Raw genomic sequence first — 25,202 nt, 5'->3', positions numbered from 1 at the left:
AGGGGTTTCCTGGCCCAATGGTTGAATAAACTTTGTTATCAAGTGAAACACAACAACAAAAACGCGAGGAAAATACTGAGTTTAAGATACAAAATATCAAATCCAAACGACCGCTCTAATATTATAAAATGCTTTGCGATTTATTCATACTCCACCGCTTGCGAATGTTGCAGTTCGATTATAAAATACTAAACAAGTCGTCTATTTGTATATGTATACATATACATACTTATAAACATTATTTTCCATAATATAAATATTTATTACCAGAGGGGAAATTGGGACTTCGGAGAACCGGTCGCCCACTTTCCTCTTAACATATTCGGTGCCAGCGCGAGCTACGCGCTACCAGCGTAGTCGATAACACGGGAAAATCCGTATGTAGCGAAAAGCGCCTACGAACCGACAACCCGATTAGCGGGTAGTAGCAGTGAACGTGTAAGTTTCAAAAAACCAAACATTCGATTCCCAGGTCCACCAAGCCGTCAAGTATAACCGTGTATTGGGGCGCGACGGGTAACGTAACCTATCGCATAACGTCCGCATGACGTGTATACACGCCCCAGCGGGCGCCTGGTATGAGCCCTGACCACTTTGTGTACAAGATCGTGAAATTTGTATGAAAATAGCGATCCACCCCGGCTTCGCCCAGGCTACACAAAAATGGAGTTTTTATTATTTATTTCATTGCATGTTTGAGAAAAGCAGTCGACGTGAAAAGTAGTTGCCGGCCTCATAACTATGCGGCCTCACTACGTTCGTCTATTCTGTTCGGCCGGCAACCCCTTACTTCACGGCCTCTGTAGTAATGTCCTAATATCACTACAGAGTTTTTATGATACCTACGTAACAAGCTTGACCAAGACACCGTCTTTGTACTTATTTGTAAAGTAAGGTCAGGGTGGCCAAATCCGTCAGCGGGGCATTTCCGTCAAACGGCGTTTGCGGCTATTCAAACAACAGTACACGCTTACTGACTCGATCGGTAAAGCAGAGAGAACATTGTATACCCACAGTCAAAAACAGATGGCGCTGTCTAGCCAGTAAATAAAAAAAAAACGCTTTCAAAGTTTAGTTGCGCTCCGAACTCGAACTCGAGTGTAGTGAGCTGCTGTGTTTCGTGACGGTGCGATGAGAAAATGTAAGTTTACGGCTTAGTAAGTATGTTTTTTATATAGTTCGATATGCATGTTTGTTGGTAGTTTTATAAATTTTCAATTATGATCTGTTGGTGAGAAACTATAGGTGGTTGAATATTGGTATTAACGAAATGATCGAGTAGACAAATCCGTCAATTGTGCAACGGGCAAAACCGTCATGTGCCGGAATTTCCCCATTTCATATATTGCCAACCTTTTTGATTTGACTTAATTAAATAATAAGTATGAAAATTAATACCGAGTTTATGTTGTTATATGTTGTGGGCACAACTACAAAATAAAATCAGTTGTCATCCAACCGTCATTTGTTACAACATAGTGGCAGCGGTGAGATGACAACTGTACGGTTACCATCAGTTTGTCACTGACATAAACGCCGTCGAGAACGTAATTTACTTTCTATACATCTCGCTCGCACTCGCATATTAGTGCAAACGGGATGTATAGAAAGTAAATTACGTTCTCGACGGCGTTTATGTCAGTGACAAACTGATGGTAACCGTACTGATTCTATTTTTTTGTAGTAAGTATTCGAAAATTATATATTTACGCGTATTACGCGTAGTATACCTATGTCTGTAGCAAGTTATGATTCGGTCAAATTGTGTTTTTTGAAAAACAAATTATAGCCAGCATTCAATGAATGTAGCATGATACCTTTGGGTATGGTGCTTAACACACACTAAAGTCTATTTCAATAGAACTTGCTAACTATGTAAACAAACAACGTAACTTTGTTTTATCACTGTTTCTCTTTGAATTTTTACACCACCTCATCAAATACCATTGAAACCATACACATATACACTATTGAAACGGTCAGTTCCGTAAAATACATAAATATATAACTGTATCTTGGATATTCAATTAAAAGTTTAAAATGGGTTCATAAGTTAGGTTATGAGGACCTGATGGAATGACGGTTTTGTTTCTTTTAAATTCTACAATTGCCTATGATGGGTAGTGTTGTGACTAAAGTTTGTGATATAAACCCGCTACACACTACCCAACCCATGATCTGTACCTACCGCCGCGGTTATAAAATACATCAATACATCATTCTTAAGTACTAATTTGTCTTCTGATCGTGATTAAACAAATTAAAAATATGTAACTACTTGTTTTTTACTTTTGGTATTTTATTATTCGAGATGGTTTGACTGGACACACAAGTTTAATAGAGATTTGCATTTTACTTAAAACGTCTATCATCTCGTGACCTGCAGTTTGATAAAAACAATTAGTACCCTTTATCGCACACCTCACACAGTTATATAAAAACGTCTATTTGAAAAAAAAAATTTTTTTATTGTTATTATAGGTCTTAGGTATTGAAATCGATAGATCGTCTATCGATAACTTCACGGTTAACATGATCGATCAACTATTGATATATTTTGTACGGCACTATCCCTTTCGGCTATTTAGGGTTGTCAAAATTCAAGTCATTATCTTATCTGTGGTCGTGCACGCAAAAGGACGTCAACTGGTTCCATTCCAACCCTAACAATTGTTCGGAGCAATGTGCAATGCTGAGCCGAACGGGGCCGAGTTTACCCGAAAGGAGGAGTGTCTCCCCACTGTCGATATTAAGAGAAAAGTTACAATAGTGGTTAACAGCAATAATTACATAATTTACATACCTGGTCAGTTACCTGTACATCTTCAGAGCTGGTGTGGCTGGCCCCTGGCTCCTGAAGGTCGAAGGTCACACGTTTCTTTGGCAATATGCCTTCTGGTGGTAAGCCTTCCCGTATTTTAGTTGCTTTTGATTGGTCTACAAAAAGTAGTCAATGATTGGACTATCAAACACATACTTACAGATGTATGCAAGATGCGGAAATAAACTTGGAAAAGTGAAACTTTCATTTTGGAAATAGAAAATGATGATTCCTATGAAATAGTATGACAAATTTCCTATTCCCTATATCAAAAGTAGCAGTTTTCCACTAGATGGTGCTGTTATAAAACCTTATATGTGAAGTTATCTATGAAAGGGGTCCTTATTGTCGATGGCGCTTACGCCATTAGCATTACTAACGATGCTCCGATATAAATACAATGCCGCGCGACGCTGTGCGGCGTTAGCGCCATCGACAATAAGGTCCCTTTTCATAGATAATGCCACATATTTTATGTAACTGTATGACTGATACTAGACCTTACATAGAAAATGATACAATTACAAATCATAATATTTACTCAATGTCAAATAGGTATACTCTTTTTTTTTTAATCTGTTTTTTTTTAAAGGGGTTTTGTCACGCAGTGACAATGTCACCCCCGTTATGAGATCTAATAGTAATAATGATGTAGTCGTGAAGTATTACCTTGTTTCTTTAGGTATTTAAATAAAGGTAAACCAAATCTACCCTCAAATGGCTCCTTAAGGCATTTGAGGGTAGATGAAAACATTACATGATCAAATAATGTAGGTTAAAGTCAGGTCATTCAGTAACTGATCCAGGTGTTTTTGTAATTGGTCGATTAACCAATAAATGTTATAACTACCCGAAAATGTACAAATTGTTTGTTTACTTTTATTTAAATATACCTAAAGATACAGACTATAGGTACTAACTGATAAGTATTAAAAAAAAAACCTATTGATGTGTCTGGCTTCTCTCCCACCACCGTTTCCACTTTCTTCTTTTTATTTTTAGCCACCAGTTTGAACCTCAAATCATTCTTACATAGCTTGCTGAACTTATCACTTCCATTCTCAACCTTACTCGGAGGACTTAGAGTTGATGTTTCCACATCTTTAGTTAATGAGAGATTTTCCACAGACCTGCTTGGTTTTAGAGCTGATTTCGGTGTTGAATCGCTTTCTGATTGGGTTCTAAGTCTTTGGGGTCTCGGTACGAATGTTTGACAAGCTTCATCCTTCATCTTAGGTTTGGTAATTGGTTCAAAGTTTGACGCTTGAGCAAAAATTATTTTTTCTTTAAACGGCTGAAATTGGAACTCTGGAGGGAACGTTGGTCTTTTCAATGCTTGAAAACGGCTGTGTAAAGACGGGACAAACATTGATTGCTCTGGCTCATGCGTCTGTGTTATTTGATCCAGCATTTGCCTGTGTTGTGGCATTTGAGTCGGCACATACATAGGAGTTAGTGCCCATATAAAATTGGGTGTAAAGTCCGGTGGGACATATTTTGGGAACACCGCTTGCCCGAATACGGGTGAAGGCCTGACATAGGCATTGTGGGTGAATGTGTTGCCAGTGTTTTGTGGGACATATTTTGGGAACACCGCTTGCCCGAATACGGGTGAAGGCCTGACATAGGCATTGTGGGTGAATGTGTTGCCAGTGTTTTGTGGGACATATTTTGGGAACACCGCTTGCCCGAATACGGGTGAAGGCCTGACATAGGCATTGTGGGTGGCTGTGTTGCCAGTGTTTTGTGGGACATATTTTGGGAACACCGCTTGCCCGAATACGGGTGAAGGCCTGACATAGGCATTGTGGGTGAATGTGTTGCCAGTGTTTTTAAGAGACAAGAAGGAGTTTGTTGTGTTGGGACTGTCATCTAAGGGTGGGTACAAAGGTTCAGGATAGGTGTGAGCTTTATCTGTTACTCTATGGATTGGGCCCTTTTTCAAGTTTTTCTGTGGACAAGCATTATTTTCAAATTTAAGTGTAGTAATGATTTCATTTTTTTTATAATTGTTGATGTATCTCGTTTTAAAACTCTCGGGTCTTTCGAGCCCGGTCATTTATAAGGCGTGTGTGGGGATATGGATCCAACACATAGAGGCCATTTGGAGAGATTTGATGTCATGTAGAATGCCTGCTGGAACCAATTCACGGGTACATTTATTATTTTAATGTAAATTTAATGTTAAAAGTGCCTTTGTGGCCTATTTGCTGCATAAATGTTGAAGTTTGAAGTTTTGAAGTTTGTGAAAAAACCTGCTAAATTGTATTATTAGTTGAAATGAATCCATTTAGAACCTGATAAGACTAATGCACCTATGTCCAACTAATTTAATATTTTTAACATTTCAACAAGAAGTTGACAGACCAGCAGACCACAGACAGACAGACAGACGTCTTAAGATGGACTACTTTGATTTTAAATGTTCATTTTAGGTTTCTTGGATCATGGATTTACGTAGGTATCAATTTATAAACGCGAATATGAAGGTGCGTAATTCCTCGGGGCGCGCATTGCTAAGTTCCGTTTCGATACACGAAATATGTAAAACTATAAAGCCTCAGGCTATTTGTAATTATGTTATATCAACTTACATCTGTATCTCTAAGGCTCCACGCGGTCTCTCCGGTTGAACCATTGAAATAGTTATACTTTCCGGGGAAACTCTTCGACGGGCACAGTAGCCATGGACTTGCTTGGGCTTGATTGCTCTTAGAATTCTGTACTTTCTTGTTCGGAATCATCGTTAGATTACAGAGAAATTACAGATTGTATAGCTAGCACGAGAAATACAATCGCATGAAAATTTTGCTTACCTACCGCCGCAAAAATCTAAACAATATCAACTTATCAACTTTCAAAGCGTTTCGTTTTTACATTTTTGCAACGGGTGTGTTTAATGTTTAGTAAGAAATAAAATAAAATATTCGTCAAACTGTTAACAATAAAAATAAAATATGCATGAAGATTAAGGTGTTGTTATATCACAATTATTGTTAATTGAAAGAAGCTGTATGTGCCCTCGTTTTTAGTTTTATTTTAGTAAGAGTATCTGATATTTGACTGCTTCAATGCAGTTTAGAAACAAAACGCAATAATGATACCAGTATATACTGCCCTCTTAAAGCAATTGGCGGTATCTCAAAAAATAGTACATTATTGTCGAGGCTCGGAAGTAGCTACTTGCAGGCTGAGGATTCGTTTTAAACGGACGACCTTGGGAGTCCGTTTAATTGAATCCGAAGCCAGCAAGTAGCCTTCCAGCCGAGTCATATATAGTGCTTTTCTCAAAAATGGTGCAAGAAATATAAATATCATAGAAATATTTTACAAAAGCAACTTTCTTACGTATATATTTTCACAGAAAAAAGTAGAAACAATTGAAAAATTAGCTTTGCCGCCTTTTTAATTTTTTAATAAAAAAATAGAAGTGTATTTTTCTGCCGAAAATACGCCAACCTATTTGAGACAGCTAAATAGTCGCGGTACTAATCATCTGTTTGGCTGTTTAATGGGGCTGTGCCTTCATTTGATATGGCCATTTCAACTTTTAAAAAGTTTGGAACTCGACAAATAATGGAATTTGTATGCAACATTGCAGTCCCAAAATCGAGACTGCAATGTTTTTAACTTTTTAATTTTTGACTGACCATAAACTACGCGCTTCGCAACCTATTTTTTAAACGGCAAAGTCGACTTTGCCGTCCATTTTTGAGAAAAAGCACTTTTGAGTTTGTTATACCATCGTCTACCTTAAAACATTCTGCATAAGGTGTACAAAACAAAATACTCGTATTTTACCTGTAACATGACTAAAAACCCCTAAGAATATTTTGCATATCTCAATTTTCCCACAGTTTTCGAAGGCATTTAGCAGTAGTCTAATATTGCTAAGGTATATAGCAGTATAGTCAATTACGGCCAAACTGCTACAAAAAACTATTTTTTTAAGACGAATTATCAGAAGGCGATTGACCGCATCTTTAGTTACGGCCATATCGCTAAGTATTCTGTACGCAAGATATCTACCGTCCTTAGTGCAATTAGTACCTACCTATCTAGTGATTCCTTGTCAATACGAGTTGTTGTTAACACAGTGAGGAGAAATATTTGCATAATTCTTTGAAATTACCTAAAAAAGTGGATTAAAGAGTGAAGTGACCAGCTTAATTGAACAGAGTTAAGGTAAGAGTCAGTTTTTATCATTTGTAATTCATCGACTTTCAATGGATCACAAATACATATACAATCGGATTATTAGGTGAGTTTAGTATAATTTATATAAAGAGCTACTTTATTAGTTGCAGATATTTATACAGCTGATAGTACTCGGTTCCTGGAGTATATTTAAGTATGAAACAATATAGCTTTTACAATGTTTTTTTGGAGAAAACTGAAAAACTAATTTGCTACGTAAAAACACCCTGTTAATGTGATTATTAAATACGAACTCATTGAACAGATTCTAGTACTTACCTATTTTACCTAACACCTGTCTGGCCACTTTATCCTAATAACCTTTTGCAGTTTTCCTTTTTGTTCGGTAAATGAAAACAAAAAAATTATAATTTCAATTAAATATTCTTAATTTCTATTTAAAGTTAGTTGTTTAAAAGTATCATCTGTTAAAATATCTCCAACTAATAAAGTAGCACCTTATATAGGTTATTATATTTCTTAAGCTTCATTCTTCAGATATAAAAACCAGGTAGTCCTTTAACCTACTAGGCAACTCATCGCATGTTTAAAGTGGGTAGAAAAAACTTTAACTCGAACAGGTCTATCCCCACTTTTCCACCTAGCCTTGATGGGTAGTAAGGCTTGCCGCCATTGCTCATTCTTTATTCTTGCGAGGCAACGAACGCACGTAAAATCATAATTTATTTCGAAGTCGTTTACAAAATGCCTAAAAGTAGTGCAGAGGACAAGATAGCACATTATACGCGTAAAATTTAAAGAATACAAGAAAAGAAACTCAAGCGAAATCGCCGAGTTATACCAGTGCTATCAGATTCTTCAGATTCTGAAGAAAAATCAGGTAAGTGTAACTATTTTTGTAAAAACTTACACTTTGTGGTCAAATATCATGCATTTAGTGCCGCGCGGGCCGTGAGTCCACGTCGGTAACTATAAACCTGGGGGGCGGCCGAGAGTCGTCACGAAGGTAAAACTAGCTTGGGGGTTGGCCGCGAGTCAACACGATAGCAATGTGTATAACATTACCTCATAAATATTATAGTATATTTAAAACACCTTATGGGTTTTATTTGTAAAAACATTTGTAGCCTACCCTCGAATTAAAAATATTTATTTTCTATTTTTAGACCTCGAAAATATTATCGACGATGCCCCGGTGATTGAAAATAACGAAGAATTGGAAATGCCTGTCCCAAATTCGAATGAAGAACCGCCACCGCAACCTCAAGCGGAGGCAGGTGATATTGAGACAGCCCCTGTACTGGACGCGGAGTTACTGACAGCTCTTGGGGAGGCCACAGACGATGCTCCAAAATATGGCGAAAATATCCATCCCGACTTGGCACAAAGATGGTCACCTATATTACGTAAAGGTATGGACAAAGAAGCCAAGGACAAACTCATAAAAGAGTACAGTATACCAGAAAACTGTAAATTATTAAGAGCACCGTCCTTAAATGCCGAAATCTCTGCGGCAGTTACAGACATAGCAAGAGGTCGCGACAAGAAAATCGAAGCAGAACAACAGCAGTTAGGCGTTGGATTATCTGCTATAAACAGAGCCATAACCTTACTTCTAACGACCGATGATAAACAAAGTAAGGTACAAGCGATAAAAATCCTATCTGACGGATGTCGGATTTTATCTGACCTACATTACTCAGAAACGCAGGCCAGAGTAAAACTGGTCACTCCAGGATTAGACAAAGTCTTTCTCAATCTGATTCAAGATGTCGAGAGAGACGAGACCCTCTTCAGCAGTAAGCTCTCAGAAAAGATTAAGGCATCAAAGGCGATCGAAAAACAAAGCTCTCAGATTAAAAAGACAGTCACGACCCCAGCCAGCTCAAGTACATTTCAGACTGCAGGTCCATCGTACTCTCGGTACCGGGGAAACTGGACGAGGCCCGCTCGCTTCCAACCGACGAGCCGACGAGGGCGCGGCGGGCCACGCTGGAGCACGCCGGCAGCTTACAGACCGGCAGCGCCGACCCCCGCGCAGCCGCAGCCCAAGACAGCTTACACCAGGCCACGTGCGCCAGCGCGACAGTAACTCAGGTACACGCCGGTCGGCTTAATGCTTTTTATAATTGTTGGGTCAATGTTACGAATAATAGGACCATATTAGACTGGATAAAATACGGATTTCCAATTCCGTTTACCGGGCCTATTATTCAATCTGTGAAACCTGTCAATTCATTTTCATGCCATGAGAATCATGAAATGAATTTAGCTATTCAAAATTTAATTGATTTAGGTGCTATTACTGAATGTCAACAAAGCAATGATCAGTTTATATCAAAGGTATTTTTACACCCTAAATCGAATGGTAGCTATAGGTTCATTCTCAACCTAAAAAATCTTAACAAGTTTGTTGGTAAATCCCATTTTAAAATGGAAGACTTTAGGACCGCTTCAAAATTAATTCCTAAAAATGGATTCATGGCTACCATCGATTTAAAGGAGGCATACCTACTAGTACCTATAGCTAATGCCGATAGAAAGTATTTGAGATTCGAATATAACAATATTACATACGAATTTACCGCATTGCCATATGGACTTTCAGTAGCACCTAGAACTTTCACCAAAATCATGAAAGAAGTAGTTACATACTTAAGGAAACAAGGATTTACATCGACTATATATCTGGATGATATTTTATGTATTGGAAGGGATTACCGCGAATGTAAACAAAACGTAGAAGAGACTCTTCGTCTACTTGAGTGCTTAGGATTTGTTGTAAATTATAGCAAGAGTTCTTTACAGCCCCAACAGTGCTGTAAATTTCTAGGTTTTGTTTACAACTCAGTGGAAATGTCAATATCCCTTCCTTTAGAGAAACGTAACAACATAGCACAGCTATTGAAAAAGTTTATTAAATTACCTGTTTGCACAATAAGAGAGTATGCTCAATTGTTAGGAGTACTAACAGCCGCATGCCCAGCAGCTAAATACGGCTGGTTGTATACTAAGTTGCTCGAAAGGTACAAATTCCTTGCTATTCAAAAATATCGGGATTATGAAGTAAAAGTAAAACTCTCGTCTGAAATTTTACCTGACTTGATTTGGTGGAGTAACAATATTTATGAAATTTCTTGTCATTTAGGTAACTCGAAATTCGATTTGGAAATATTTACAGACGCGTCGCGTACTGGATGGGGTGCATTCTGCGGCGGTGTGTGTGCAAACGGCGCATGGAAAGACGAAGAACAAACATTCCACATAAATTATTTGGAATTGTTAGCGGTCTTTCTAGGTCTAAAATGCTTTGCGCGTAATAAATATAACTGTGCCTTGTTGTTACGTGTCGACAATACCACCGCGATTAGTTACATCAATCGGATGGGAGGAATCCAGTTCCCCCACTTAAATAGCCTAACAAGGTCTATTTGGCAGTGGTGCGAAGAGCGTAAGATATGGTTGTTCGCGTCTTACATCAACACTAAGGATAATGTAGATGCAGACAGGGAATCCAGAACAATTAATCCAGATATTGAATGGAATTTGAGTAAGGAAGCTTTTGACCAGATAACCTTACACTTTGGATTGCCACAAATTGACCTCTTCGCTTCTCGTACCTCTGCCAAATGTCAGACATATGTATCATGGAAACCAGACCCTGACGCTCTTACCGTTGACGCCTTTACAATTAGCTGGTACAATACATTTTTTTATGCGTTTCCGCCTTTCGCACTCGTTCTCAAGTGTTTACATAAAATCATATATGACAACGCCACGGGTATACTAGTATTCCCGTATTGGCCGTCCCAACCGTGGTTCCCGCTATTATTAAGATTAATAATATCTGATATAATATATTTTGACCCAAATAATCACATTGATCAATTTCGTTGTTCCAGAACTCGGAATCAGAAATTGACCCAGTTTACCCTGGCGGCCGCGAAGCTCTCCGGAGCGCGTTTTCAAGTAGAGGAACCCCAGATGCGTCACTGAGTCTCATGCTAGCTTCTATCTCGAAAAATACATTACGTCAGTATGACGTTTCTTATAAAATGTGGTGGAAATTTTGTTTAAATAATAATATAGATTTTTATAGGGGTTCGATTTCTGCTGTTCTGTCATTTCTAACGGAGGAATTTATTTCATATTTCATATTTCATTTATTGCATAGTCATGAACATAAATTACATAATAAGATGTTACAGTTAAGTTGGCCAATTCATGACACCCTGTTAGGGCACACAACATTTAACTTACTAGCTAATACCTATTAAACATTTCATTATAATATATTTACCGTATAATTAGCGTGTATAAGAAAAACAAAAGTCTAATAATAGTAACATTGTAAAAGTCAACAAAAGATAAATTAAATAACATTCCATACATTAAGTTTTTATCAATAGTCAAAGTAATATAAAAACATTTCATGCAATAATTTAAAATTCAATGTCACAATAAATAATAATAAAATAAGAATTATAAATTATCATTAAAAAAGTCACTAACACAATAATAACATTTATCTAGTAATAATTTTTTTAATTTATTTTTAAAGATCGCATTTTGTGGTTCTTGCTTAATCGAGTCAGGAATTTTATTAGTTATTTGGATACATTTGTAATGTGGACCATTTTTACACATTTGTAAGTTCGTTTTGGGTAACTGCAATTTATTCCTGTACTGTGCTCTAGTTGTTTGCTTATCCTGTTTTGGTTCAAATAAATGAGGGTTTTCGCGAACAAAAAGAGCAGCTTGCAATATATAGATGCAGGGCAGTGTTAAAAGTTTGTAACGAACAAAGTACGGACGGCAACTATCTGGTATACGCACATTCGCCAAAATTCGAATACACTTTTTCTGCATTATAAAAAGCTGTTCGGCCTCGACACTATCACCCCAAAGGACTACAGCATACCGAAGCCATGCGTACGCGTATGCGTAATATGCGGATAATGCACACTCGTAATTTGTGTTCTTTTTTAGTATGCTTAGGGCATATACAAATTTTGACATTTTCGTTTTTATGTTTTGTATGTGGGTCTTCCAATTCATACCGGAATCTATGGTTATACCTAACAAATTGAATTCCGCGACCTCTTCTATATTACATGTGGCAGTGTCTAAACTTAGTTCCAATGGCTTTTTTTGTGTGGGCTTAAATTGTATGATTTTGGTCTTTTCCAAGTTAATTTCCAAGTTATGTTCACCGAGCCATTTCTGTACGGAACTAAAAATGTTCTGAAGTTGTGATGTACATTCGGAGCTGTTATTGCAATTAAACAATAGAGAGACGTCGTCAGCAAACATAACGCAGGTTGTGTCTGTGTTGAGTATTTTTGGCAGGTCATTAATATATGCCAGAAATAGTAGGCATCCACAAACGCTTCCTTGGGGTATTGAACAAGTAGTATGACGCAAATTTGACGTCACGGTCTTTAATTCCACGCGGTCCTCATCGAAGTGGTCTACTTCTACGCATTGCTTACGGTTTCCGAGGTACGATTTGAACCAATTATATGTAGTGCCGCGTATACCCATCCCGTACAATTTACAGAGTAAAATTTCGTGTGATACTTTTTCATACGCTTTTGTCATATCCAGTAAAAGTCCTATACTATATGTTCTATTGTCTATATGACCTAAGATGTTCTGTATATATTGATAAACCGCTAGTGTTGTTGAGTGGTTTTTCCTAAATCCGTATTGATTTTTATCTAAGATGTTGAACTTTTCGAAAAACTTTTTTAAAATTTAATAAAGGATCATCATACGGATCATTAAATAGTCATAGATCCGCACTGTCGCTCCTACTTGGATCTAGGATCACCTCAGATGACCAAATTAAAAGATTATTGAAAGGTGTATACAAATTAAAACCCATGATTCCTAAATATAGTAATACATGGGACCCTCAAGTGGTCCTAAATCATATTGCTTCATGGACTCCTAACAGGGAAATTGGTCTTGAAAAATTAACTAAAAAACTGTCGATTTTGTTAGCTATATGTACTGCACACAGAGTACAGACACTTTCATTAATTAAAATAGAAAATATTAATGTAAGCCCAAATGGTGTTAAGATTATGATTCGTGATATAATAAAAACATCGGCCGCGGGTCGTGATCAACCAATTTTGTTTCTACCATATTTTCAAGATAACAGAAACATATGCCCCGCGACTGTTATAGAAGATTATCTTTATGTAACATCAGAATTCAGAAATGAAAGTGTCCAAAATCTTTTATTAACATTTAAAAGACCTTACAAAAACGCATCTGCTCAATCCATTAGCAGGTGGATTAAGCAAGTGCTTGGCGAGAGCGGCATTGACGTCGCAACATTTAGCGCACATAGCACGCGTCATGCTGCGACGTCTGCTGCACACCGCGCGGGCATTTCGCTCGATGCTATCCGGAAAGCTGCAGGCTGGTCGAAAACATCAGAAACATTCGCTAGATTTTACCATCGCCAATTGATTGATGAAGGCAATTTTGCCAGAGCCATTTGCCTTCCGGATGACGATTAACTGTTATTATAGTTGAATAATTGTACCTCATAGATAATTGTTCCTATAACTAGATTTTCAAAATATATGATGATAATTGGATAAAAATTTAGTTTTTTATTGCATGCGAAATGCAGCAAAACTTTCAACTCTTAACATCTACCTGGTTTTTATATCTGAAGAATGAAGCTTAAGAAATATAATACATGATCAAACGAACTTCAAAGTGAAGTTCGATCAGTATTATATGAGTAAGCTTCATTCGAAGATATAATTTCCCTCCCTCCCATAGACCCAGAAAGAAAGTTTTGCTTTAGAAAGTACTTATAGTCTCTAAAAATAATGAGCAATGGCGGCAAGCCTTACTACCCATCAAGGCTAGGTGGAAAAGTGGGGATAGACCTGTTCGAGTTAAAGTTTTTTCTACCCACTTTAAACATGCGATGAGTTGCCTAGTAGGTTAAAGGACTACCTGGTTTTTATATCTTCGAATGAAGCTTACTTATATAATACTGATCGAACTTCACTTTGAAGTTCGTTTGATCATGTAATATTATTATAATATCGGTATTGGTATGAGTACGAAATAATCTTTTCATATCTCATGCTCTGAAAGTGGGTCGTTGTTGTTCTAAAAGGTGCGCAGAAAGTGATACGTTTATGCTCTAGCGCAGAAAAGTGGTGTACTCCTCTGCGTCCCCGTCCCACGAACAACTGGGTGGAAACAAAATGGAAAAATAGTCTTTATTTCCTCGCCTGGAACAATTGGTAATTGTTTAATTTTACTAATCCCACGTTGATCCTGGTTTTATAAAAAATTATGTAAGTAAATTGTTAAAAACATATTATTCTTGATTTCTTTCGTTGAATTTTCTATTTACTCGATTTCATAAGGCGGGAACCAAAAGAAATACACCAAATATATTTTTTTAAACCTTACACTTGCGTAAATGAGCAAAGGCAGAATCTTATACAGCCACAGTTAAACGTTTGTACGATATTAAATTGGTTTTTAAAGTTATTTAGCACTATATTCATGAAATAAAATAAAATACAACATAAAATGTTCTTATATTATTAATTAAATTGTTATTTAATATACTTTTATTATGTTATTATGTGGTGCGGCGCACCAAGGTCGCGGTGCGGTCCGGTAGTGTGTTGCGGCTTTTAGAACGAAAAAGTATAAAATTAAAAAGTAAGAGGCAATCCCGCTGATTTTCATACTATAATGAACAAATCATTTTAAAATGACTGCAGTTTGTTAAAAAATGTGTGTTTTCCTAAATATTGCAATCTAAATGATTTTCGCTAGGGGTTATTAATCTTCACACATGTAAAGTCTCCGATTGCAAGTAAGTCCTAAGGAAAAAAATCATGGCCGTTGGTCTAATGGGTACTTCAATTACTGATTTTGCGAAATTGCCTTGTCTTGTTTGGTTTCCTCGCATTCGATATGAAAAGTAGAGTGTTTAACTCGGGTGAAAGGCACCATTTCTGTCTCGGACTATTGGCGCTCTCACTGCGTTCGAGCGCCAAACTACCTCGACAGAAATGGGTGCCTTTCAACCCTTGGTTAACAATCTACTATTGTCGGATACAAAAACGGATATTTGAAATTACGTTAAAATTAAAGGATGTCTTTAGTTATCTACCTATAAGTATTTCGTTTATGTTCTAATTACGCAGTATTAATTGATTTATAGAAAACGAAGCGCCGGAAGCTCCGTCCCGGCCCCGGCCCGGTCTAGCTTAAGTCATCCTTAATATGAATGTTATATTTTATCTGTAGTTCGTTTTATTAGCATTAGAAAGAACTTGAAAGAAGGAAAGCGATCTTGACATGTCTTTTAATTGAAAAACGCTTTTTAAGAATCAGTGACGTATTACTTATGAAAGCAGAAGAAAATAAATTATCGTATTAGATTCATAATTGTTACATATTTGCCGTAATATATTTTTAAAATGTGTTTTTCAATTAAAAGACACACCAAGATTGTTTACCTTATTTCTATAGCTAAAAAAACGAACTATAAAGGTGCACAACCTTATGTAACTCTTTGGTACGTTGCGATTTTCGGGCCAAAATATTGAAAAAAAAAAATACATATATTTCAGATTTACGATGTCCAGCAGAAAAATAAAAATGTTAATGGAGTTGGCCAGGAATAATAAACTGCTCAGAGAAAAATTTAAAACATCACTAAAACTTAAGCAAGATATAGAGAGTGTTGATCCTGATTTTTTTCCGAGTATCAGTGATGAATCAAATGAGAGTTTCTCATCTTTAAGAGGCGGATTAACATATGAAACGTATGATAATAAGAAAACTACGAACGATATGTCCATTTTGCTTCCCTCGGAAAATCAAAACACCAATCTTGCCGGGCCATGTGCTATGCTAGTAGACGAGGGTGAGACACTGGAAAACTGTAACAATATCACACCTATTACAAAGTCACTCCATATGCTAACTCCGGTGAAGATGAATGAAATTGACTCCGTAATGAATTTATCTACTGTAAATAACATTTCACAAGAAAATGATATCGGTCTTAATTCAATCGACAGCGATGTTTTGGTGGCTAATATAGGAAGTCTGCAAAATATTGATATAAATATGTCTATATATCAAACTGACGAACTACATGAAACATCTGTAACTAATGAACGTTTGAATAATTGCAACGGAAACATACATCTAGATGAAGAAAATAACAACAAAATAACCGATGTGCTTCAAACTTACGAAAATAACAGTAACAACAAAGTTGAAAAAACCCCAATAGATACAACAGATGAAAATAATAGCAACAATAACGGAATAAATGATTTAGATTCTAATGAACAACGCAAGGATACACATGAAGAAATAACCGTTATAACCGATCAGACAGATACACAAATAAGGCAGAGTGAATTATGTGACATAAATAATGATGTAAATGTTACTAGTGATGTAACAAACAGTGTCAGTTTAGCATCAGAACAAGAATTTACAAAATCTGGTACAATAAGAAAACGAAAAAAATATGATACGTCGCTTAAAGATCGAAAAGAGGCAAAGAAAAAAGCAAAACAAGAGAAACATGATGTCAAACCAGCATGTACTTGCAAGAAATTATGTAGTCAAAACTTTACTGATACGCATCGCCAAAATTTAAATAAAAGCTTTTGGAATTTAGATGACAAGGAAAGAAAATGCTACATGTTACATCATACTGCAACAGTACCAGTAAAACAAAGAACTGTAAATGAGCCTTCAACAAGCGACTATCGAAGACAACAAACTCACAAGTATTCTTTAACATGCGACGATGGTAGTCTTCGAGAAGTGTGTAAGACGTTTTTCTTAACGACTTTAGGTTTTAATGCAGCGAATGATAAGCCCTTACAAACTGCATTGAGCCAATTTACTGCGTTTCACCCTGAAGACGGAAGAAAACGTAAAGCACCCCATAATAATATCGACGATTCCTCGATTAAAGAACACATAATGAGTTTTAACCCATGCATATCTCATTATAGGAGAGAACACGCTCCTAATCGTTTGTATTTACCTAGTGATTTATCTATCACGATTTTGCATGCAGACTATTTAAAGAAAAATCCAGCCGCTAATCTGTCATATGATAAGTACCGACAGGTTCTTCATGATATGAATGTTGCTTTTGTAAAATTAGGGCATGAGGAATGTGAAGAATGTGAAGAGTTTAATTTGCATGATGAAGAACATAATAAGGATAATATCGTGGAAGATTGCGATGATTGTATAAAATGGAAAAAGCACATGGAGCGTGCAAAAAAGTCTCGAGACAATTACAAGGCGGATTCAGATATAGCGGATCGTGATACTGTAGTATATTCAGCAGACTTACAGAAAGTCATTATGTTGCCTCGCATAGACATGTTTAAAACGGCTATTTTCACACAAAGGATTGTTGTATACAACGAAACTTTTGCGCCAACAGGTAAAAATCAACGCGCCTGTAATGTGTTTCCTGTACTTTGGCATGAAGCAATATCTGGAAGAACCAAGGATGAAATCATAAGTGCATATTATCAGTTTTTTAAGCTGCACAGAGACATTAAAAACATCATTCTGTGGGTCGATAATTGCTCAGCACAGAACAAAAACTGGACATTTTTTTCAGCTTTAATTTATATTATTAACTCTGATGACATAAGTGTTGAGAACATCACTATTAAATATTTTGAATCTGGTCACACATTTATGTCTGCTGATTCTTTTCACCACAGTGTGGAACTATCAATAAAACGCATGAAAAACAAAACTTACGACTTTGAAGATTTTTGTACCGCTGTTGGAAATGCTGGAAAAAAAGTGAACGTCAAAAGATTAGTCTTGGACGATTTTTACGAATGGCAGGACTATACAACGCAATACAAACTATCAAAGTTATGTCCTCGTCCTTATATCAGTGACATGACCCAGGTTGAAGTTAATAGAGGAAGCTATTACTTCACTTATTACACTGATTTTAATGACGAACCTTTAACTGTATGTATCTTGCGTGCAAATATATTAAATTCAAAAGTGCTCCCACCTCCAAAGAAAAAGGATAAGCCTGCAGGTATCACCGAAAATAAAAAGCGCAATATAATAAAATCAATGCAAAATATAATACCTTCCAATAGAATGAAATTTTGGTACGAATTACCTGTATCCAGCGCATAGTTTCATGTCAACAAAAACATAGAAAATGATTTATTTTCTTTAAATTTAAGTTAAAATTACTATCTTTGACTATTAAATATATTATTACAATATATCAATATGTTTTTTGTATGCCATTCACATTCATTTGCAGCCAAAATATATAAACTTACTTTTGTATGAAGTTTTATATACCGACGCTAAGGGAAACAGCGACAACTAAGAAATAAAACCTAATAATACGTAGCGTAATAGCGGTATCTCAAATAAACGACAAAAAAACAATATTTTTATGACAACAACCCTATATATAATGAAAAAAGACACATGATTATATGAAAAATTAGTCACAGTAAAAATTAACTGAGCCTAAGGTGACGCGAAATCAATTTTCACGTTTTCTCAAATATCTCGAAATGTCTAAAAATGAGTTACTGCCAATTGCTTTAAGAGGGCAGTATTCAGGGGCGTATTTTGAAATTTGGCGCCCCGGGCCAATACGTTTTGCCGCCCCAGAAGTCAAGGAAGAAAAACAAAATGCAATCCGGCATGCCGCCCCTGGGGGTTGGCATATGCCGCCCCTGGAGGTTGGCGCCCCGGGCCATGGCCCGGATGGCCCTAGGGTAAATACGCCCCTGGCAGTATTGGAGTATTGCTACAATTTAGGGGAAAATAAAAAAAAGATGAGGTTCACTTTTATTCATTTATTTACACCTTAAAACTAGAAGTGAGCAAATTATTTACTTATCTTAGGAACAATCACAGCGTAACACTAGCCCTGGATATATAAACTTTAAAAAATTGTGTATAAGTATTAGGTATTCCAAAATATTCCTGTCATAGAATAGATACCTAGTTATAAAAATATATATACTTAATGAAGTATTTATGTTCATAGAATATAATAACAACAGCGCATAATTCATGCTATAATATTGTAAATGCGAGTATGGTTTTCAGTCTTTACTCGTTGATTTTTATTTGTATTAACACTAATGACACGTTTACATCAAACAAATGTATTATTATAATCAATATAGGACTATGTAAAAGAGGTTTTACTCAGCTAGAAGACTTCAGGAAAACTTCTTTTTCATTGGCAAACCATTTTGTACTAGCTATAACCTTATTTTGGTTATATTGAAGTTGTAATACGGAGTTCAAACTATCATTCTTAAAGTTGTGAATGTAAATTTGTCTAAATATAATAAAACATGCTAATAATAAAGTTGCTGTTAAAACTACAGTTGTTAAAGGAGGTAGAATAACTGTCATAAAAAAAATTGTGCCCTGAATTCTCTTTGGTAAGCCTTCTTGATTCTGAAACAAAGAAAATCATTTACTTACAATTTCTAAATTATCTTAAAATAAAAACTGAGTAATTTAGTGGAAGCTTCGAGACCACACGGAATTCTTAAGCTATAGGTGCAATTTGGTATTAGGTAATAAATAAAGTTACTATAAAATAAAGGCACTACTTAATTCCAGAATGATATTGAGCAGTTTATTAAGCTTTTGCTGTAATTGTCATACTACAGATTTGATAAACACCTATTAAGCTAATGAAACGAGCTATTAACGAGCTAAATTTATTCGAGGAAAATCCAAATAAGGGGCTATTCATAAATTACGTCATTTCAAATTAGGGGGGGGGGGGTTTGGACATCGGATGACGGTAGCATGATATAGGAGGAAACAGGGTCATTATAGAAGCATGATTTTTGGATGATTTTTATGGACAGCCCCTAACGGAAATTATCAGTATTTACATGGCAACACTAATATGTCAACCAATGAGATTTCAGCAGATTGGCTGATGAAGTTTGCCACGAAATTTAAAAAGAAACTATGCCCCCATTCACACGGGAGCTTTTTCAACGCGCGTTAAAAAAGCGTTTGAATGACACAAATGGATAACCATGTATGTATTCACACGACAGCGATGGCGCTATTTATCAAGCGTTGTTGGATTTTCGATTTTAAGCCTTGGTCGTTAAATCGAATTTAGAGTGCGGACAGATTCAAGCGCTTTTTTAACGCGCGTTGAAAAAGCTCTCGTGCGAATGGGGGCTAACCGTCTAAGAGTTCCGTCAAACGTTAGAAAAACGCGGCAAATTTAAAAAATGTAGGCGCGAAGGGTGTTTGTCCAGTAATCGTCCCATAGGAAATTTGAATTTCGCGCCTTTTTCTACTGACAAAGTTGTTTGTATCTTATTATTAATAAATACTAACATATTCGGCCCAGAACAGAGGTATTATCAGGTTGGAGAACTTGTTATAGCCCTCAGAAAAACCAGAAAGGTCTTTCAAGTGTAGATTACTCTGCATGCGAGCTACGGAGCGGAATGGAGTGCCGGTTAACTGAAATAGACAATATTTTTGTTAATTATTATCAAATCCATACTAAATTATTTACATCTTAAAGCTGATGGTTACATAAATAAGAAAGGTCATCTCATCTGTCTTCCATATGTTACCTTTCCACGGCTAAACTACAGAATACATTTTAATGAAAATTTGCATTGTAGAAGGCCAGCCCAAACGAAATGATTAAATCGACCGATTTGATCAGAAAATAAATTGGCGTCAATCTCATATAGCGTCCAAACGTACACAATTTAGTCACCAATTTTATCATGAATCAAATTAATTAGTATTCTAAATCAAATCGTGTTTAAAACACTATAGAATATTAATCAGCCGGCTCTTGATCATGAGATGTCAATTAAAGTCCTTCGCGGATTATTATTCTGGATCCATAGAGATCGTGTAGATATTATTGATCACTTTCCTCTTTGCTGGTCGTGAGGTGTCAACGAGTGACCTTTGATGTCTATTGTGAGGGGTTTATAATACAGGGTGTCTGATGGCAGATTTCTAGTTTCAAAATCAATTTACAATAAAAAACTAAACAAATACATTTTGATATTCGATGGCATTAGAAAATTCAATGTTGCGGATTTTCTTTTCAATATGTCTCAGTGGTCAGTATCTCAGCGTGTTTACGCAATTGAAGTCTATTTTAAAGGCAACGATTCGCTAGTTTTTGCACCGAAAATTTTGTTCACATTTCAATATTCGTCGTATAAGTGATGGGCCGAGTGTTAATTTGATTCGGTCATGGGTGCAAAGGTTTCGCAACTTCTTCGGTCCAGAATATCCCAAGACCAAGCCCCAGCCGGTACACTCGGACGCCGGAAAACATATTGAGTGTGCAGCGGAATTTAGAAAAAAGTCCACGAATCCCATTTTTCTTGAGAATTCCAGAGGCTAAGCAGGTTACTGTCAATAGTGAAGACTCTAGACAAATGATAGTGGATTACTTTTTGCCAAATTTGCTAGCATATCCATCCATCTTACTTGTCACACACCTGGTTTCGGCAAGATGGTGCTACGCCCCATACTGCCGGAGTGTCCATGAATGTGCTTCGCGAACAATTCCCTAAAAAATTGATATGCCGTTTTGGTGATATCACGTGGCCACCACGACCGCCCGATTTGACCCCTATGGATTTTTTTCTATAGGGGTACCTCAAATGCAGAGTTTATAATAACAACCCACGGTCTATAGCTGATTTAAAAGAAAATATCAGCAATGAAATCCGCAACATTTCGCTGGATATGCTGCAGCGTGTAGTGCTAAACGCGAGGCTCCTCTTCAAAGAACGCGTACGTGTTCACAGAGCTCATTTAGAGGATATAATTTGTAAGTAACTAAATCCGCATTTGTGCTCTTTTCTAATAGATGTAAATAAATGTTCTACCTTAAGCCGTTGTTTTTTTATTTCATATTTAAAACATAAATCTGCCACCGGACACCCTGTATATATAGAAAAGTAAGCGTCGGAAGCTCCGGCCCGGACTCGGCCCGGTCTAAAGCGGTATCCAGACGGGACTGATCAAATCGGTCGATTTGATCAGAAATGAAATTGGCGTCAATCTCCAATTTTAGATTTATGGTGATATTAGATTAGAGCCCTCTTTAGGGCGGGTTGCACCAAACCACCTGCTAACGTAAGCACGGTTCGCTAAATTTTAACGCTGACGTGGGGGTCTTAGGCCCCATTCGCACGACAGCTTAAAAAGCGTTGCGTTAAAACCCGACGTTGGCGCTTTTTTACCGTTTCCAATATTTGTGTTCATATGAACGCTTAAAAATCACTTGTGAGTCGTACTGCCACGTACGCATCTCAGAAAAGCCATACTTTTTTGCTATCACTACTAATATAGCTTGAATATTTCAGGAATTTGTAAGCATAAGTTGACATTTTTAAGGTGAAACTAATAATAATCTTGACGATTGACACCAAAAATTGACACTTGACAGCCAACTGACAGCAGCGCCGGCGCTTTTTCAACGCTTGTGAGAACAGATACACGGATTTCCGTATGGTCTATTCAGTTTGACGCCAACGCTCAACGCCGAAAATCGAACAGTGCTCGATAAAAAAGCGCCGCGCTTAAAAACCGCCTTCGTGTGAATACATACATGGTTATCCATTTGTGTCATTCAAACGCTTTTTTAACGCGCGTTGAAAAAGCTGCCGTGCGAACGGGGCCTTAACGATTGCTAAATAAAATGCGTTGCACCAACTATAAAATAACAGGACGTTAAAATTACTAATCGGTAATCGTATTGCCGTATTATGAACGCATTCCTACCAAAAATTTTATGGTAGAATTTTTATTTTATATAGCAACCCAGTCATAAATGCCAAACTGAGTTGTCAAAATTCTCAAAGAGAAAAGTTTTGTAGGCGCGAACTACACTTTCTTTGCAGATTTAAAATCTAAATATTCAACAATATAAGCCATTCCTGAATATATTTATGGTTATATATTAAAAACACTCTAAAGTGAAATGTCTGACTACGATTGTTGAATGGCCTAGCTAAAGTCGGAATCAAACAAGGAGCGCCATTGCCCGGTAAGTTATCTTATTAGTTTAATGCTTATAGCTGCTTCCTACTTTCAGTCCTTTCAGAGCCCTAAGCACAAGCATGCACAAGTGATTACTTGCGCTAACTACGCTATCTACAACTATGAAGCAAAGACGATAGTTAGGGAAAAAATTCCAATTATATTGTTGACAAAATAATGCATAACTGTTAGTAGCAGGCATTTGAGTTACTTTTGTACTTTAATTTAAAACTGCTTGGTCTAAGCATTAGTTGCCAAGCCGACCCCAGGCTCCCATGAGCCGTGGAAAATGCCGGGACAAACGCGAGGAATATGATGACTTATAATAATATCATGTTGCTTTCTTTTCAGGTTAGATTGACACCATATGATATGGAATACAAGATAAAAGTTACACACAAGTGAATGAATTCAAGAAATCAACAAATTATACAATTAAATTAACCGGAAGAAACTTGTTACAAAAAATAAAGTACAATTAGAAATATTATCTGAATTTCAATTTTGACAAGAAAATATATTGCTAGTTACCTTATCTACTTTATTTTCCATTTCATACTATTATCCTTTTTAGGTACTTAAGCAGTTTAGTGACCAATGGAGGTAAAGGGTTACCCGGAGAGTAGATAAAGAACTTATTTATTTTACAATTATATTTAAGGAGGTACCTACCTATCAGTTATTATATTTTCAGTCATACAGGTAACTTGCTTATTAACTATTTTATTTTCTTCGGGTGTAGATAAATAATTAAAAAGCCAGTATGGAGGGAAAACAAATAAAATAAAATTATTCAGACCGAGGGCCTTTTCTTGTGACAAATTCAGGGCTATTTAGGTACCTATGTTAGGTTTAAATGTTATGTATATAGGGACTTGAGGTAGGTTAATCAGTAGGTACTGTACTGGAACATTATTTCCAATACATGGCTAGCGTTAAATATATTTCAATGTATGACTGGTTGAACACAAATAAAATTCAGGTGACAAGAAGACAAGTTGTATTAAAGTTTTATAAATGTTGCTTTGTATTTTTAAAGTCACTGCAAATGTTTTTTGACTATAGCGGAAGAGCCCTACTTACAGAATACCTTGAATTTTGTCAATAGATATGCTTGTCAGATGCAGATAGGGGTATTGTTCCTTTCTGCATCTGACAAGCATATTATAAGTTCCTTTAAAACAACTCAGTTGTTCTCATGTATGTTCCATATTTCCAGAATAATTACTCTAATAAGCTTGGCAGCCAGTATCGCCTTGGCACGGTAATATATATTTTAGCTTTTTTTATTACTTAGGAAAGCGGCATCCCTCAGGCATTTATTCTTATTTTATGCTAAAGCAGCGGTCGGCAACTTGCGGCCCGCGAGCCTCCATGGCTATTTTGTATGTAATATTGACAAATGTCAATGTCTGATAAAGACATAAATATTAACAAAGTGCGGCCCGCAACTACTTTGTTAACTACTATGTGGCCCTTGGCTGCTAAAAGGTTGCAGACCGCTGTGCTAAAGGATGCTTTGCCATACTATGTTGATAATGGGTGCGGGATCCTATTAGAAGCAACACAAATTGCACTTGTAGTTGTAATTGCAATTCAAATATAGATAGCTCCAAAAATAATATTATTTTAGTTTAATGCCTACTTGGAAAGTTGTTGTTTCTTAGGGTTATGAATAAGATTATGTTGTAAAAGCAAATAAAACCCAAGTAAGTAGGAGTTGAAGTATTATAATCACTTTTGCATTACACATTTTTGTCACTTTATTATAACCTATTAGTTATGCCAACTAGTCTGGAATTGTCCCAATACATTCCACACTTCACAAAACTTCACTTGCCATACTTCACAAAATACTTGATTTTATATTTCGCAACTTGTTTTATGTACGTTTATAGTTCTAAACATAGTTCACTTCTATAGCGGGTTACGATTTTCAGAGGCAGACTTGTAGATGGTTATAGGTGCCATCTCGCTGTTTTCGAATATCATAGTTCGTCCGTGGTGGATTTGTCCACAGCATTTATCATTTTTATCTTGATTCCAATAATCAGAAGTCTTTAATTGGTTTTAATGACCATCCTGGCGACAAGTAGTAGTGCCGACATTATAT

The 25,202-nt window shown here is 36.5% G+C and overlaps 1 protein-coding gene and 1 pseudogene across 2 annotated transcripts in view; both read left to right on the top strand.

The window, feature by feature from the left end:
• LOC134804073 (probable cytochrome P450 303a1) overlaps positions 1 to 25,202 on the top strand; it is a 372,282-nt gene that overhangs the window by 332,469 nt on the left and 14,611 nt on the right. The gene's annotated exons all lie outside the window — the stretch shown is intronic.
• Positions 7,724 to 9,071, top strand: LOC134805153 (uncharacterized; annotated as a pseudogene).

Source organism: Cydia splendana, chromosome Z (assembly GCF_910591565.1).
Source record: "Cydia splendana chromosome Z, ilCydSple1.2, whole genome shotgun sequence".
Taxonomy (NCBI): domain Eukaryota; kingdom Metazoa; phylum Arthropoda; class Insecta; order Lepidoptera; family Tortricidae; genus Cydia; species Cydia splendana.
This window is presented reverse-complemented; position numbering and strand designations above follow the sequence as displayed.